The sequence below is a fragment of the Cetorhinus maximus genome, chromosome 13, assembly GCF_964194155.1.
Source record: "Cetorhinus maximus chromosome 13, sCetMax3.hap1.1, whole genome shotgun sequence".
In the NCBI taxonomy this organism is placed as follows: Eukaryota; Metazoa; Chordata; class Chondrichthyes; order Lamniformes; family Cetorhinidae; genus Cetorhinus; species Cetorhinus maximus.
Genome location: NC_135891.1, coordinates 96928205 through 96945042, shown reverse-complemented (window position 1 = coordinate 96945042; position 16838 = coordinate 96928205). Strand labels below are relative to the sequence as shown.

Below are 16838 nucleotides of genomic sequence, written 5' to 3'. Positions count from 1 at the left end.
AACTGGGCGACCGCTTTGCAGAACACCTGCGGTCTGTCCGCAAGAAAGACCCAAACCTCCCTGTCGCTTGCCATTTTAACACTCCACCCTGTTCTCTTGCCCACATGTCTGTCCTTGGCTTGCTGCATTGTTCCAGTGAAGCCCAACGCAAACTGGAGGAACAGCACCTCATCTTCCGACTAGGCACTTTACAGCCTTCCGGGCTGAATATTGAATTCAACAACTTTAGATCTTAAACTCCCCCTCCCCCCATCCCCACCCCGTTTCTCCCCCCTCCCTTTTTTTTTCAATAATTTATATAGATTCTTCTTTTCCCACCTATTTCCATTATTTTTAAATCTAAAACAAAAACTTTGTTAGCCTTTCCACCCCACCCCCACTAGAGCTGTACCTTGAGTATCCTGCCTTCCATTCTTAATTAGCACTTTTCTTAGATAATATCACTACCTTCAACACCTCTTTGATCCTTTTGTCTGTGCCATCTTTTGATTATCTGCTCCTATCACTGCTTGCTTATCCCCACAATCACCCCAACTTCTCTCTCCCCCCGCCCCCCCACCTTAGACCAGCTTATATTTCACCCCTCTCCTAACTATACTTCAGTTCTGCCGAAGGGTCATGAGGACTCGAAACGTTAACTGATTTCTTCTCCACAAATGCTGCCAGACCTGCTGAGTTTTTCCAGGTAATTCTGTTTTTGTTTTGGATTTCCAGCATCCGCAGTAGCTTTTAGCTTTTTGTTTTTATCTAAGAAAAACAATTCTCTGCTTTAGAAATACCAGTACCCTCGCTCCCTGATGGACGAGTCTCCCAACAAGTAGCAACACCATCCAATCCCTGGAGGTATCACAGGTCACAAAGAGAAAAAACCGGGAGTACAGGTAAGACAACCCTGGTGGTTGGTCTAAATTAAGGTTAAGCTAGCTGAGGTAACTGTTGGCCTGAATAAGAAAGGTCGCAGGTTAATCGGTGCACTAAGATGTGGAATATGGGTGGATCAAAGTCCAAAGGGGACGTTCCGGTCCCACCCAAGGGGACGCTGGCTTGTTACATGTATCAGAATTATGGTAAAAACACTTGCAAATTTTTGGAAAAATGGAATTGGATAACTAAGGATGACCCCAAGAAGCAATTCCCCATGGAAGGCACTTGGGATATGGACAAATTAGTACATTTACACGGAGCTCTACAAGGATTAGGAGATAAAATAAAGCAACCAAAATGGGAAGCTTATTTTGATTGGTATACAGAATCTTCTAAAAGACAGGTGGACTCCAGAGTCAGGGAACTCCAGGATTCACATAATAAACTCTTACAAGAAGTAAAAACTCTAAAGGAAGCTAACAAGACTATTAGTGCCAGAGTGCCAACAGCACCCTTGTATCTTCTACTCCCATCAGGAACAACTGAGGAAGATAGTTCCTCTGATAAATCAGAGCTAATAGATTGGTTGTCCTCAATGCCACCTCCCTATCCACAAGAGGAAGGAGCAGAAGAGGGGCCTACCAAATAAAAGCCTAAAGTCATATTTGAAACCCCTTACCTGGGCGATGAAACTTCTTCCCCAGTAAAAACTAGAGGTCAACGAGCAAAGGCAGAACCAGTAATGCACATGCAAGCTCCTCTTAGAGAGCTGCCTGGTGCAAATGGGGAACTGGTAATGGTCCATGCCCCATGGACCCCGGGGGATTTGAGAAATTTGGCGAAGGATTTTCCCCCTATTAGAGAACAGCCAGAGAAATTTACTGAAGAGTTTCTAACAGTAATATAGTGTTATAATCCCAATTGGTTGAATATGCTGCAATTGTTGAGAGTGATAGTACCCAGCGAGGTACAGAAAAGGCTGCTCGAAGCAGCCCAGTGGCCCAAAGATGATCCAGGTCGCACTGAAGCCCTGGATGACTTTAAGAGATGACTGTTTGATGCAGTGTGTGTAGTATGCCCCAAAAAAACTGATTGGTCCGAAATCCAAAATTGTAAGCAGGAAAACAATGAATCTCCTGCAGAATTTTTAGAGCGAATAATTAGAATCTTTGAATCTCACTCTGGGATCACCAAGCCCAGAGATATGGCCCCAGAGGCAGTTGCAGCTGCCCTTGTGGGAGGGCTTTTGCCCAAAATCCAAAATCAGCTCAAGAGCATCTGTATAGGGTGGCAAACCAAATCCCTCACTGAGCTGGTAGCTGTTGCCTCACACCGCCAAAGCTGCCTAGAGCAAAGGAAAGAACAATTGGAGGGAAGATTGATTGCTCTGCAACTTGGCCAATTGCAGGGAAACAATTTTGGGGAAAGAGGAAGGGGCAGAGGCAGAGGCAGAGGGAGAGGATGAGGGGGGATGCAGGCAACCCCAGGAAGAGGTGCCTGCTTTAACTGTGGAGAAATAGGACAGAAAACAAACTCCCTAGTTTACTATCGGAACTTGTGACCCTACAAGAATCCATCCCTTACAAAGAGCGTAAGTCATGGATCTTTAAGGGATGTCACAAAGATTCGGATGGTCTTTGGTGATCCACAGATGGCAGACCTGTGGCCCCCAGACAAATGTTACCTTATTTAGCAAAAATTGCTCACGGTGTGACACACGCGAGCAAAGGGGGGATGATTGAGACCATCTGAAACACATGGTACACCCCTGGTTTTGCGCAAATGTCAGCTAACCTCTGCCAAAGGTGGGCCATTTGCCAAAAACACAACGATGGCAGGAGCGAACCTACTCGGTCTGCTGTTAAAATGGGTCCCTGTGGACCTTTTGTAAATAAACAAATTGATTTTATACAGTTACCTATGGCATTAGGATATGAGTACGTGCTAGTTATAATAGATACCTTCTCTAAATGGATTGAAGTTTTCCCTGTACGTAAGGCGGATGCAATGACAGTAGCGAAAATAATGATTAAGGATATAATCTGCAGATTTGGCCTACCAGAAAGTATATATAGTGACAGAGGAACACACTTTACAGGAAAAAAATTATGCAAGAGATATGTAAGGCTTTGGGTATTAAACAAAACTTGTATTGCCCCCACCACCCACAAGCATCTGGAATAGTGGAAAGAAACAATGGTACACTAAAGAATAAATTGGCCAAACTTTGTGAGGAAACTGGCTTAAAATGGCCAGAAGTTTTGCCCATAGCTCTAATGAGTATGTGTTCTATACCACACTCAGAGGTGAAATTGAGCCCACATGAAATAATAATGGGCAGCCCTATGAGGGTAGGATTTAACCCCACCTGGCTAACCTTGATGTACATGAGGCAGATGATAAATGGATACAGTATTGTCAAGCATTAACCAAACAATTGAGATCTGTTCATACACAGGTAAAAGAATCAGAAAAGAAACCAGGAGACTTCCAGTGCCATACGCTAAAACCAGGCGAGCGGGTCCTTGTGAAGGTTCACAAAAGAAAAGATTCCCTTAAACCCAGATGGGAAGGACCTTATCAGATCCTACTGACCACCAGAACAGCGGTAAAGTGTGAAGGAAGAACCACTTAGATTCACACCTCCCACTGTAAAAGGATCCCGGCACCCGAAGATGTATAAAGGACTGATTCTGGCCTTTGTGGCCTTCTGTGTAGGCTCCATAGTCGCCACCACCTGGCCGTGTGCAGGGAACAGAACATACACCATTGATCTAGACTTTAAGGATCAGGTACAGTGCAATCACCCAGATGCCATCCCGTGGCATCTGACCATGTACCATTGCCAAACAATAATGTTTGAACAAACTCAAGAAAATTTGTCAAGCGTTGAACCACAAGGAATTCGCTATTTCTCTTGTGGAAATGATAGATGTAAGATAAAATTTGATTGTATAACACTTCTGTATAATTGTATGCGAACGCGTCGAGAGATAATGAGTGACTCTAGTAATAATCAGGCTGTATTGCTAATGTCTAAAACTGGTAATGATGGTTCTTGCAGGGATAATAAGATCTATTATAATGATGATACCCACAAACCAGTACTGGTGTACTGAGGGAAAGGAAATTTTAGTGTTAAAGGTTTAGAATCAGGAAAATATATAGAAATGTGCGCGGTTCTTTGTCTCTCAGTACAAATTAAGGCCAGTAAGATTAGTATAGCTATGTCTACTAATAATGCAGGAATGTTGTATGATGAAGAAAGGCCAGGAGACGAAAGAGTGATAAAAGGGGAAAGAGTCATGCCCACAACTTGCAAAGGACACGATCCTATCTTGATCCTTAAGTGCGGTGAACAGAAAAATCCCAATAGTAACAATAATAGACAGGAGCGGAAGTTACAATTTAGTATACTTTGTGAAGGACCCGAAATAGCTATAGGTATAGGAAAAAGAGGCACCGGTAGCGAGACACTGGTAATAATTATAGAGCTACCGCTACAACCAATAATAATCAGGTACAGAAGGAACAGGGAAATGATTGCAAACTATATACCCCTAAAAATGCAAGCCCCACTTCGGGCTTCACCTTAACCAATAGCTATCAGTGTGAAAGACAAAGCAGAGGATGTTATACTTGTAACGGGCCAGAAATAAATTTAAAGCCAAATCCTTTTGGGCCATGTCAAACAACTGGCACGAAGGAAAGGATCGATTGCAGTATAAACAATCAGATTTGGGGACAGGTGGGAGGAGGATATGTCCTGAGCTGTACAGACTGGATAATAAGATGGGCTATTAGGTCTGGCCTTACGACCCCATTACCCCTCTCAACCAGCACAATGATACCCAAAACAGCTGGTACCCCAACCCCACCTCAAGATATTACTGAAACAATTGTCACCCAGGCACCCCCAGAATGCCTCAAGAATGGGTCAGAAGTAATATCACTAAACACAGGGCTAGTAATAATCCCAAAAAAGGAAGGAGTGATTATTGTGCCAGGGTACACCCATGTGAAAGTAACAGTAAATCTGACAAGACTAAATATGCCAGAATGATGCCCTAATGGGCTGAGAAACCTGCATACCAAACTGTTAAGAGAGGAAGTTAGCCAAACAGAGTTGAAACTAGAAGTTGAAAAGGAGCAATTGGTGAGCACTACCACTGTAAACCCTACTCAGAAACAACGCAAAAGGAGGATACAGGAAAAAAAGACAAGTAAGGAGGGGGATCTTGGAAGTTGCAGGAATAGGTTATGCGGCTGGAACTGCACAATAAATAACTTAGATATAGGAACTCTACAAATGGAAATTGACAAACTAAAGGCCCACAAGAAGCAGATAGCCCAGGAAGGATATAATGATCAGGAAGACACAGCCCAGACTAGTGAACAGCTGTCTGTCCTTATCCAGGAAGGTTTGAAACGCCTGAAACCAGTAACTAACACGATAAATGCCCTGATTGACAGAGAAGAGGGTGAAGAAAATAATGAAACAAGGGAAGCTGTATGCACCTTATACGGGTCTTGGGTTCTGGCCCAAGTAGATAAAAACTTGTTGCAGCTTAAAAATCACCAGGTGCCAGATTGGATAAGGGAAGAGACTTTACAAAAATGGGCGCTAAGATCATCCCTAGCAAATGTTGATGCCCGAGACGTCTCTCTAGCCACCTGCATCCCCCACCTTAAGAGCAGTAACAAAAAAGGAGGAAACAATAATCCTGGGTATGGTTCGACACATACCTAAAACCAAAGATGATACGTTGAGATCCCGACTATATCGGGTCGAAAACGTGGGCTGGGTAAAGAAAAGGGTGTGGTTGACAGTCCCAGAAGCCCCAAAGTGGGCAGTGATAATGAATAACTCAATGAAAGGATTGCAACGGGAACAATGTCATCAGACGGACGATATCTGGTTGTGTCCAGACTGCACCACCATAAATGAAGGGACATGCGGTTTAAACCATTGGAATAATTGTTTGATATATGTCAACCCGACTAAACATAATGGCTCATATTTCGGAAAAACACACAACGCAACCCACTATTATGTTGTAACCACTAACATAACTTACACTATACGGGACAAGGTCTGCACCTTGCCAGACTATAATGTAATAATTAAAAACCCTAAAGAGCAGGTAGTCTTCGGAACGGACACCCTGGAACCTATACCAAAGGACACTAATCTACAAGTTGATGCAACAATACAGCGCACAGACAATGATAGCACAATACGTGAGTTTGCGCCTCCTGTTTTGCCTTCACTCTCTCCAATTGGGAGCAACTGATAAAAGAAACATGCAACATAATTCACAAATGGAAAACCATTGAACAGAAGATTCGGAGTGATCAAGACATGGCTAATGAACTATGAAAGGAGAACTCTGCTGTGTCACAAATTTGGAATTGGGGTATGAATGTAAATGTACATCCATGGCTCAGAATTCTCTCCCATGTCCTGGTTATTATTCAGGCCTTGATAATTGTAATCCTGATTATTTTAGCCAGCCAGCTTAGAAGGAGGATCAACAAATGGGAAAAGGATAAGTATAGAAGGGAAATGGCACTACAGGGAAGGGACTAAGGGGATTGTGCTACAAAGCACGAAAGAGGGGACTGAGAAAGAAAAATCACCTAAAGGGTTAAATTATAAAGGGAAGCAAGAACAGAAAATTAAGAAGAACAAACCTTGATGCGTGAAATGACCTGAGATCAAAGGTTAGGCAAAGAGTAGATAAAAAAGATATAGGACATGATAAACACAAACAGATGTTGTCTCATGGAATGAACAGTACATTGTTAGAAGAGATAAGGGATGATCAAGAAACTGTACGGGTAAGCAAAATCAATTAGCTAACCTAGATATAATTATAAGAGAATAAAGAAGGGCAAGTTAATAAGATCACTGTGTGAATATGCTGGAGTCACATAATTGTACTGTATAAATACTGCTTGTTGAACACTGTAACGTTGAGCAAATCTAGATGATCTCTCCCAATGGCCATTGTACGGTTTAGCGCTTGAATAAAAGTACTCTTTCTCGATGTAACCTGTGGTTGTTGGTATTTTTCCTTGACAATGGTTAAGAAGATTGATGATTTACAGACACCGATTGCCATGTGATGTTGTGGCTATAACAGAGACCTAGCTCAAAGAAGAGCAAGACTGAGTGCTAAATATTTCTTTATACAAGAAAGATGGGAAAGGAAGAAAACGGGGAGGAGTGGCGGTATTGATTAAGAAGAGCGGTGCAATGCTGAGAGAGAGGATATCCCAGAATGATCAAGGACAGGATATATTTGGCGAGAGCTAAGGAACAAAAAAGGTGCCACTGCATTGCTTGCTGTAGTCTATAAGCCAAATTTACAATGAATTAGAATTGTGCAAGAATTATAGAGTAAATATAATGGAGTTCTTTAACGTCCGAATCTAGGCTCAGATAGTCGTAGTGTAAAAGGCAGAGAGGGGCAAGAGTTCTTACAGCGTGCTCATAATAATTTTCTACAGCAGTATGTTTCCAGTCCGAGAGGGAAGGCACTGCTAGACCTAATTCTTGGGAATGAGATGGGCCAAGTGGATGAAATATCAGTAGGAGAACATTCAGGAGACAGTGATCATTGCATCATTATGTTTAGGTTGGCTATGGAAATGGACAAAGAATAATCTAGAGTAAGAATAATTAACTGGGGGAAAGCCAACTTTAATGGGGTAAGAATGGATCTGGGCTGAATAAATTGGAATCAAAGGTTGGCATGAAAAATGATAACGAACAATGGGCTACCTTCAAAGAAAAGATAGTTCGGGCACGGAGAAAGGTAAGATGATAAACCCCAGAGCACCCTGGGTGATAAAAAAGTTAGAGATTGAGATAAAGAAGAATAAGTATGCTTTTGACATACATCAGGTGGCTAATACAATGGAGAACCAGGCTGAATTTAGAATGTTCAGAGGGGAAATGAAAAAAGCAAATAAAAAAAGTCTGGCAGCTAACATAAAAGGGAATTCCAAAGTCTTTCACAGGCATATAAATAGTAAAAAGACGATATAAATAGGAGTGGGACCAATTAGGGACCAAAAAGCGGATTTATGCGTAGAGACAGGAGGAATGGCTGAGCTGTTAATTGAATACTTTGCATGTCTTTTCCAAGGATGAAGATGTTACCCAGGCCACAGTGAAAGAGGAGGTAATTAATACACAAAAAGGATTTAAAATTGATAAGGAGATATTGGAAAATCTAGGCTTAAAGTTGATAAGGCAATAGGACCATAAGAGATGCATGCAGGATACCGAGGGAAGTGAGAGTGGAAACTGTGGAGGCACTGGTCATAATTTTCCAGTCTTCTTCAGACTCAAGGGTGGTTCCAGAAGATTGGGGAATTACAAATGTTATACACTTGTTCAAAAAGGGTGTAAAGAAAGTGTAACAACTGCAGGCCAGTCAGCTTAATTTCAATGGTGGGGAAACTTCTAGAAACAACAATTCAAGACAAAATTAATAGTCACATTGACAAATACAGGTTAATTAAGGAAAGCCAGCATGGGTTTGTTAGGGGAAAATCATGTTTAACCAACTTGCTGGAGTTTTTTGAAGAAGTAACAGAGGGTTAATGAGGGTAATGCTGTTGTGATGTATATGGACTTCCAAAAGGCATTTGACACAATGCCACACAACAGATTTGTGTATAAAGTTATAGCTCATGCAATAAAAAGGAAAGTAGCAACATGGATACAAAATTGGCTTAGTGATAGGAAACAGAGAGTAGTGGTTAATGGATGATTTTCGGACTGGAGGAAGGTTTGGAGTGCAGTCCCCCAGGCATCAGTGTTGGGATCCTTGCTCTTCCTGATATATATTAATGACCTAGATCTTAGTTCATTGGGCACAATTTCAAAATTTGTGGATGATACAAAACTTGGAAGCATTGTGAACTGTGAGGGGGATAGTGTAGAACTTCAGAAGGGCATAGGCAAGTTGGTGGAATGGGCAGACAGGTGGCAGATGAAGTTCAATGCTGAGAAATGTGAAGCGATTCATTTTGGTAGGAAGAGCATGGAGAGAAAATATAAAATAAAGGATACAACTCTGAGGGGAGCAGGACCTGGGTGTATATATGCATAAGCCAGTGAAGGTAGCAGGACAGGTTGACAGAGCAGTTAATAAAGCATACAGTATCCTAGGCTTTATTAATAGAGGCATAGGGTACAGAGACATTATGTAAAGTACAAGGAGATTATGTTAAAATTGTATAAGACACTAATTTGGCCTCAGCTGGAGTATTGCATCCAATTCTGGGCACTGCACTTTAGGAACGATGTGAAGGCTTTGGAGAGAGTGCGGAAAAGATTCCTGGGAATGATTCCAGAGGTGAGGAACATCAGTTATGAAGATAGATTGGAGAAATTGGGACTGTTTTCCTTGGGGAAGAGGAGGCTAAGAAGAGATTTGATAGAGCTATTCAAAATCAACAAGGGTCTAGACAGAGTAGATAGGGAGAAACTGCTCCCACTCTTGAAGGATCAGGATTGAAAGGACAGAGATTTAAAGTAATTGGTAAAAGAAGCAAAAGCGACATGAGGAAAATCTTTTCACACAGTGGGTGGCTGGATTCTGGAATGAACTGCCTGAGAGTATGGTGGAGGCAGGTTCAATTGAGGCATTCAGAAGGAATTAGACTGTTACCTGAAAGGGAAGAATATGAAGGGTTACAAGGAGCAGGCAGAGTAACAGCAGTAGGTGAACTGTTCATTTAGAGAGCGGGTGCAGACACGACAGGGCAAATGGCCTCCTTCTGCACTACAACAGATCTGTGATTCTATACTAAATACACATCTACACTAAACCTAATACACTAATATTCTCTTCTGATAAACCATCAATCTAATGATGTGTTTGGTTAGGTCACTTGGTACAGTTAGTATTTCATTAAACACAAAGTTAAAATGGGTATTCAATTTACAGGCGGGAAATTATCAGTTTCACATTGCAAAGATTCTTAAAGCAGTTCCAGGCATTAGGAATTTAATTTAGGTGAAGATTGTAAAACTGACAGAACATTTAAATTATTTATCACTGGCAGACTTTAACATCTCACAATGCTTCAGCTGTGGCTGATAATATATGCTACATAGCTGCATCATTCAATTTATTTATCACCTAGCTCTTTCTGGATTGACTTCATTTCACAGATTGCTTAACTTCCTCCACTGTGTTCGACTTCCTCTGGGGAATGCATGTCGTGAGTCATCATCTCTGTCACCATCAAATGCATTTGTTTTCTTTGCTCCTGGCTCAGTAACCCAGCAAACCTATCATATTCATGCTGCTGTGTTTTAGCCTCACACTGCTTGGTCGAGACATCAGATTAAATAATGTGTCATTTCATGAAATAAGTCTTGTTACTGATTTATTATAGAATCACAGAATTGTTACGGTGCAGGAGGCCATTCGGTCCATCGTGTTTGCACCGCTCTCCGAATGAACATTATGATTTAGTGCCATTCTCCTGCCTTTCCCCTGTACCCTTGCGCATTGTTTCTATTCAAATAATCATCTAATGTTCTCTTGAATGCCTCGAGTGAACCTGCCTCCACCACATTTCTAGGCAGTGCATTACAGACTTGAACCACTCACTGTGTGAAAAAAATTTCCTCACATCACATTTGCTTCTTTTGCAGATCACTTTAAATCTGTGCCCTCTGGTTCTCGATCCTTTTATGAATGGGAACAGCTTCTCCCTATCTACTCTATCCAGCCCCCTCATGATTTTGAACAGCTCTATCAACTCTCCTCTTAGCCTTCTCATTTCCAAGGAGGACAGTCCCAACCTCTCCAATCTATCTTCATAACTGAAGTTTTTCATCCTTGGAGCCATTCTTGCAAACCTCTTCTGCACTCTCTCCAACACGTTCACATCCTTTCTATAGTGTGGCATCCAAAACTGTACACAATACTCCAGCTGAGGTCTAACTAGTGTCTTATGTAAGCTCAGCATAACCTCCTTGCTTTTGTACACTATGGGCAAAATTTTCTCCCCGTCGGTGGGGGGAAGTGCAGGAGCGGGCGTGGGCGGGCGGCCCTCCGATCGGCAACCACAATCGCAATTTCTTGTGTGCGGGCCAATTAAGGCCCACCCAGCGTGACGTCCGCACGGAAGCGCTTTGTGCTTCCTGTGCAGGCAAGGGGGGGAAATGCCAAATGCGGAAGTGAGCTCCGATCTCCCTGAGACTAAGTGCTGCTTCAGGGAGATCGGTTCCCAAAGTGAAAAAGTTATTCTGTCGAAAATTTCATTTACCATCCATGTCCCCTCATGTGACAACCACTAATTGGTTTAATTGATTTTTGAATGGCCTCAATAGGCCATTGACAGGTCGGCGGGCGCACAGCTGACTTGGCTGCGCCCCCGCCGACCTGAAAATGCAAATGACGCGTGATGACGTTGGGAGTTCTGCCTGACAACATTCCGTGTCATTTTACGCGTCAGTGAGCGGGCCCCGCCCACGCTCGCCGACGGGAAAATTCTTCCCTATGCTCCTATTAGTAAAGCCCAGGTTACTTTACTGCATGCTTTATTAACTGCTCTCTACACCTGTCCTGCCACCTTAAATGATATATGCACATATACACCCAGGTCCCTTGAGGGCAGCACTGTGGCAAAATGGATAGTGCTGCTGCCTTACAGCTCCAGGGACCTGGGTTTGATCCTGAACTCAACTGTCTATCTGTGTGAAGTTTGCACGTTCTTCCCATGTCAGTGTTGGTTTCTTCTTGGTGCTCCAGTTTCCTGCCTTCATCCAATGATGTGTTGATTAGGTGGATTGGTTACAGTAAATCCCTATGTGAGTGTGTGCCCTGTGATGGCTGGCATCCTGCCCTGTCCTGGGTGTACTGTGCCCATTGCCTGTTGGAATAGGCTCTGATCCCGCCCCCACGACCTTGAATTGGATGAAGTGGTTCTGGAAAGATGAGTTGTAAAAGACTTGTGCTTTCAAAAAAAATCTGTTCTCCAGTTGGGATTGGTAAATATTCATACCAAGGTCCCTCTGCTCCTGCACCCCCTTAAGAATTGTGCCCCTTATTTTATATTGTCTCTCCATGTTCTTCCTACCAAAATACATCACACTTCCCTCCATTGCACTTCACCTGCCACCTACCTGTCCACTCCACCAACTTGTGTATTTCCTTTTGAAGTTCTACACTGTCCTCCTCACAGTTTACAATGCTTCCAAGTTTTGTATCAGCCGCAAACTTTGAAATCATCCCCTGCGCACCAAGATCTAGATCATCAATATATATCAGGAAAAGCAAGGGTCCCAATAACGATCCCTGGGCAACTCCACCATAAATCTTCCTTCAGCCCGAGAAACATCCATTAACCATTACTCGCTGTTTCCTATGACTGAGCCAATTTTGTATCCATATCACTACTGTCCCTTTTATTCCATGATCTATAACTTTTCTCACAAGTCTGGCACTGTATTAAGTGCCTTTCGAAAGTCCACATATACTACATCAACAGCATTATCCTCATCGATCCTCTCTGTTACCTCTTCAAAAAACTCCAGCAAGTTACTTAAACATGATTTTCCCTTTAGAAATACATGCTAGCTCTTCCTAATCAACCTACATTTTTCCACGTGACTTCTAATTCTATCCCAAATAATTGTTTCTGGAAGCTTCCCCACCACTGAAGTTAAACTGACTGGTCTGTAATTGCTGGGCTTATAAAGGGCATAATGTTTGCAATTCTCCAGTCCTCTGGCACCACCCGAGTCTCGGGAAGACTGAAAGGTTATGGCCAATGCCCCTGCAATTTCCACTCTTACTTCCTTCAATACCCTTGAATGCATCTCATCCAGTCCCAGTGCCTTATCAACTCTTATGTACCGACAGTTAATCCAACACTTCCTCCTTATCAATTTTTAACCCTTCTAGTGACAAGAGTTTCCTCGTCTGTCACCATGGCCTTGGTAGTATCTGCTTCCTTTGTAAAGGCAGATGCAATGTATTCATTTAACACCTCAGCCATGCCCCTTGCCTCCATGTTTATATCTCCTTTTTTGGTCCTTAACCAGCCCTATTTCTGCTTTTACCAACCTCTTAATATTTATGTGCTGATAGAAGACTTTGGGATTCCCCTTTATATTGGCTGCCAATCTTTTCTCATAATCCCTCTTTGCTTCTCTTATTTGCTTTTTCACCTCCCCTCTGAACCTTCTATATTCTTCTTGGTTCTCAATTGTGTTTTCTGACACCTGTCAAAAGCACACTTTGTCTTCTTTACCTTAATTGCTATCTCCTTTTGCATCCAGGGAGCCCTGGATTTGTTTGCCCTACTTTTCCCTTTTGAGGGAATACACCTTAACCATGCCCAAACCAATTCTTCTTTGAAAGTAGCCCATTGCTCAGCCACAGTTATTCCCACCAACCTTTGGTTCCAGTCTATCTAGCCCAGCTCCGTTCTTGCCCCATTGAAGTTGGTTCTCCCCCAGTTAATTATTCTTACTCTGGATTGCACATTGTCCTTTTCTACCTATATCCTAAACCTCACGATACAAAGATCACTGTCTCTTGAATGTTCCCCCACTGACACTTGATCCACTTGGCCCACCTCATTTCCAAGAACTAGGCCCAACAGTGCATCTTTTCTTGTTGGATTGGACACATACAGCTGTAGAAAATTCTCCTGAATGCAATCTAGAAGCTCTTGCCCCACTCTGCCCTTTACACAACCATTGTCCCAATCTACATTTGGGTATTAAAGTCCCCCATTATAACTACTGTATAAAGTTTGCATCTCTCTGTAATTTCCCTGCAGATTTGTTCCTCTACATCCTTCCCACTAGTTGGTTGTCTATAGACTATACCGAGCAATGTAATTGCAGCCTTTTAGTTCCTTAGCTCCAGCCAAATTGATTCTGTCCTTGAAATCTCTGGGACATCCTCTTTTGAGCACTGCAATGCTCTCCTTAACCAATACTGCCATCCCTTCTCCTTTTCTTCCTTTCCTATCTTTTCTGAACACCTTGCACCCAGGAATATTTAACACCCAGTCCTGCCCTTTCTTGAGCCAGTTTCTGTTATCACCACAACATCATATTTCCACATGGCAATCTGTGCCTTTAACTCCCCAATCTTATTTACTATACTCTGTGCATTTATATACATGCATAGTAACCCTGATTTAGGCTTCACGGGCTGAATTTTACATTGATTGGGTGGGTGTGCGCCCGACCCACTCAGGCTTGAAATTACACGAGATGGCGTTGGGCGAGTGTCCCGATGTCATCGCGCACTGACACGATATTTCACACGCCAGGCGGGCACACAAAAGTCAGAAGCGTGCCCGCTGAAAATTAAGAGGAAAATTAAGCCCATTAATGGCAAAATTGTCTGCTATCTTTTGTCACCCGTCCAGCCTTACGGTTGACGGATGGGCGAATCATCATGTGGCCTTTACATTTTTCATGAAATCTCATCCAAGGGTGGGATGAGGGTTTCCATAATGAAACAAAATAAAAGTAAAGATCTGTGGGCAGCACTTTTATCATCTATATTTTCAGGTGCCTGGTTGTGATGCTGGGGCATTTTTTTCCTGCTTTTTGAAACTTTATTGGAGCATTTTCGGGTCTGCAGCTCTGAGGCAGCTCTCTGCATTCAGGGAGCTTTCTCTCACTGCTCACCCATGCCCGCGTCGATGCTATTGCCCACTCTCCTCCTGCCCCCACCCCGGTAGCGCTGAACATTTTAGCGCAGGCTTCATGCTGGCTGGCTGTTAATTGGCTCACCAGCGTGAAATCGCGGTCAGGGGCCAATCGCGGTCAGTGTTCCGTTTCCCACCTGATCCTGGGCCTGCCGATCACACCCACTCACCGAGCTAAAAATTCAGGCCCATGACTTATTCCCTTACTCCAGCTGCATCTATTAACCTACTATTCTATATACTAGTGCTATCTGCCTCTCCCAGTATTTTGTGCACCCTGGTATCCCTCTCTAATATCTCCTGGTTCCCACACCCCTGCCGAGTTAGTTTAAAGCCCTCCCAACAGCACGAGCAAGACAACCCGCAAGGAAATCAGTCCTGGCTCTGTTCAACCTGACCGGCTTGTACAGGTGCCATCTTCCCCAGATCCAGTCCCAGTGTCCCAGAAATCTAAAGCCCTCCCTCCTGTACCAGCTTTCCAGCCACGCACTGATCTGCCTATCCTCCTATTTCTGTACCCAGTTGCACGCGGCACTGAGAATAATCTGGAGGTTACCACATTTGAGGTCCTGCTTGCTAATTTTCCACCTAGCTCCCTAAATTCTGTTTGCAGGACCACATCCCCCTTCCTACCTAAGTCATTGGTACCAATGTGGGCCATGATCTCTGGCTGAAGAATGTCCTGCAGCCGCTCGGTGATATCCTTGACTATGGCACCAGGGAGGTAACATGCCATCCTGGAGTCAGATCTATGGCCGCAAAACCACCTGTCTATTCCCCTAACTAATGAATCCCCCATCACTATTGCTCTTCCTTTCTTCTTCTTCCCCTCCTGTACAGCCGAGCCACTCGTGATGCCACAAACTTGGCTTTGACTGCACTCCTCTGAGGAACCAGCACCCTCACCAGCTTTCAGAATGGAAAACCAGTTTGTGAGCAGGACCGCGAGGGGACATCTGCACTACCTGCCTAGTTCTCTTGGACTGCCTGGTGGTCTTCCCTCTCTGCTTCCAGGCTCCTAAGCTGCGGTGTGACCACCTCTCTGAACGTTCTGTCCACGTAGCTCTCAGCCTCACAGATGTGCCACAGTGACTCCAGCTGCCGCTCAAGCTCTGAAACCCGGAGCTCAAGGTTCTGCAGCTGGCAGCACTTCCTACGCATGTGGTCATCTAGGGCACCGGTAGCATCCATGACTTTGCAGATATCACAGGTCACACATTCCACTCGACCGAGCTGCCCTACCATACCTTAACTTCATTTTAAAAGCAAAGTATTGCAGATGCTGGAAATCTAGAACAAAAACAAAAATACCTGGAAAAACTCAGCAGGTCTGACAGCATCTGTGGAGAGGGATACAGTTGACGTTTCGAGTCCGTATGACCCTTCATCAGGACTAAAAAATAGAGAAATGAGTTGAAATATAAGCTGGTAGGGGGGGTGGGTGGGACAGGTAGAGCTCGATAGGGGGCCAGTGATAGGTGGAGGCCAAGAAGAGACTGCCAAAGATGTCATAGACAAAAGGACAAAGGGGTGTTGACGGTGGTGATATTATCTAAAGGATGTGCTAATGGGGACATTAAGGGTAGCAAGCAGGACAAGCTAGTGGCAGATGGCCCTAGTGAGGGTGGAGTGGAGGGAAGGGATTGAAATGGGCTAAAAGGTGGTTTTGCTAAAAGAGGGTTTAAAACTAAAATTGTGGGGACGAGGGATCAAGTTTGGAAAGATATGGTAAACCAAAGAGTAAAGACAAGACAGAAAGGTACTAATATGGCAAATGATAAACAAACCATGACAGGAAAGGACAGAGAGTACTAATCTCAGAGTAAATCAGCAGATAAGGTTAGACGTTACAATAATAAAAGGACAAAACCAAAGTCTCTGTATCTGAATGCACGTAGCATTCAAAACAAAACAGAACTGAGATGAGAAATGATAAAGGCAAGAAGACACTTGTGGGGGTGGTGTACATGTCCCCTAATTGTAATTACATGGCAGGACAGCGTATAAAGGAAGAGATAATGGGAGCTTGTCAGAAAAGTACGGTGATGATCATGGGGGATTTTAACCTACATATGGACTGGAAAAATCAGATGGACAAAGTTAGCCTAGGTGAGGAGTTCATTGAATGTTTTCGGGATAATTCCTTAGAACAGCACGTTATGGAGCCAACCAGAGAGCAGGCCATTCTGGACCTGGTATTGTGCAATGAGATAGGATTAATTGGTAACCTCATAGTGAAGGCATCTCTAGGTAACAGTGATCATAAT

At 43.4% G+C, this 16838-nt stretch overlaps 1 protein-coding gene across 1 annotated transcript in view; it reads right to left on the bottom strand.

The window, feature by feature from the left end:
* Nucleotides 1-16838, bottom strand: part of LOC144688860 (leucine-rich repeat and immunoglobulin-like domain-containing nogo receptor-interacting protein 2) — a 223363-nt gene that overhangs the window by 118126 nt on the left and 88399 nt on the right. The gene's annotated exons all lie outside the window — the stretch shown is intronic.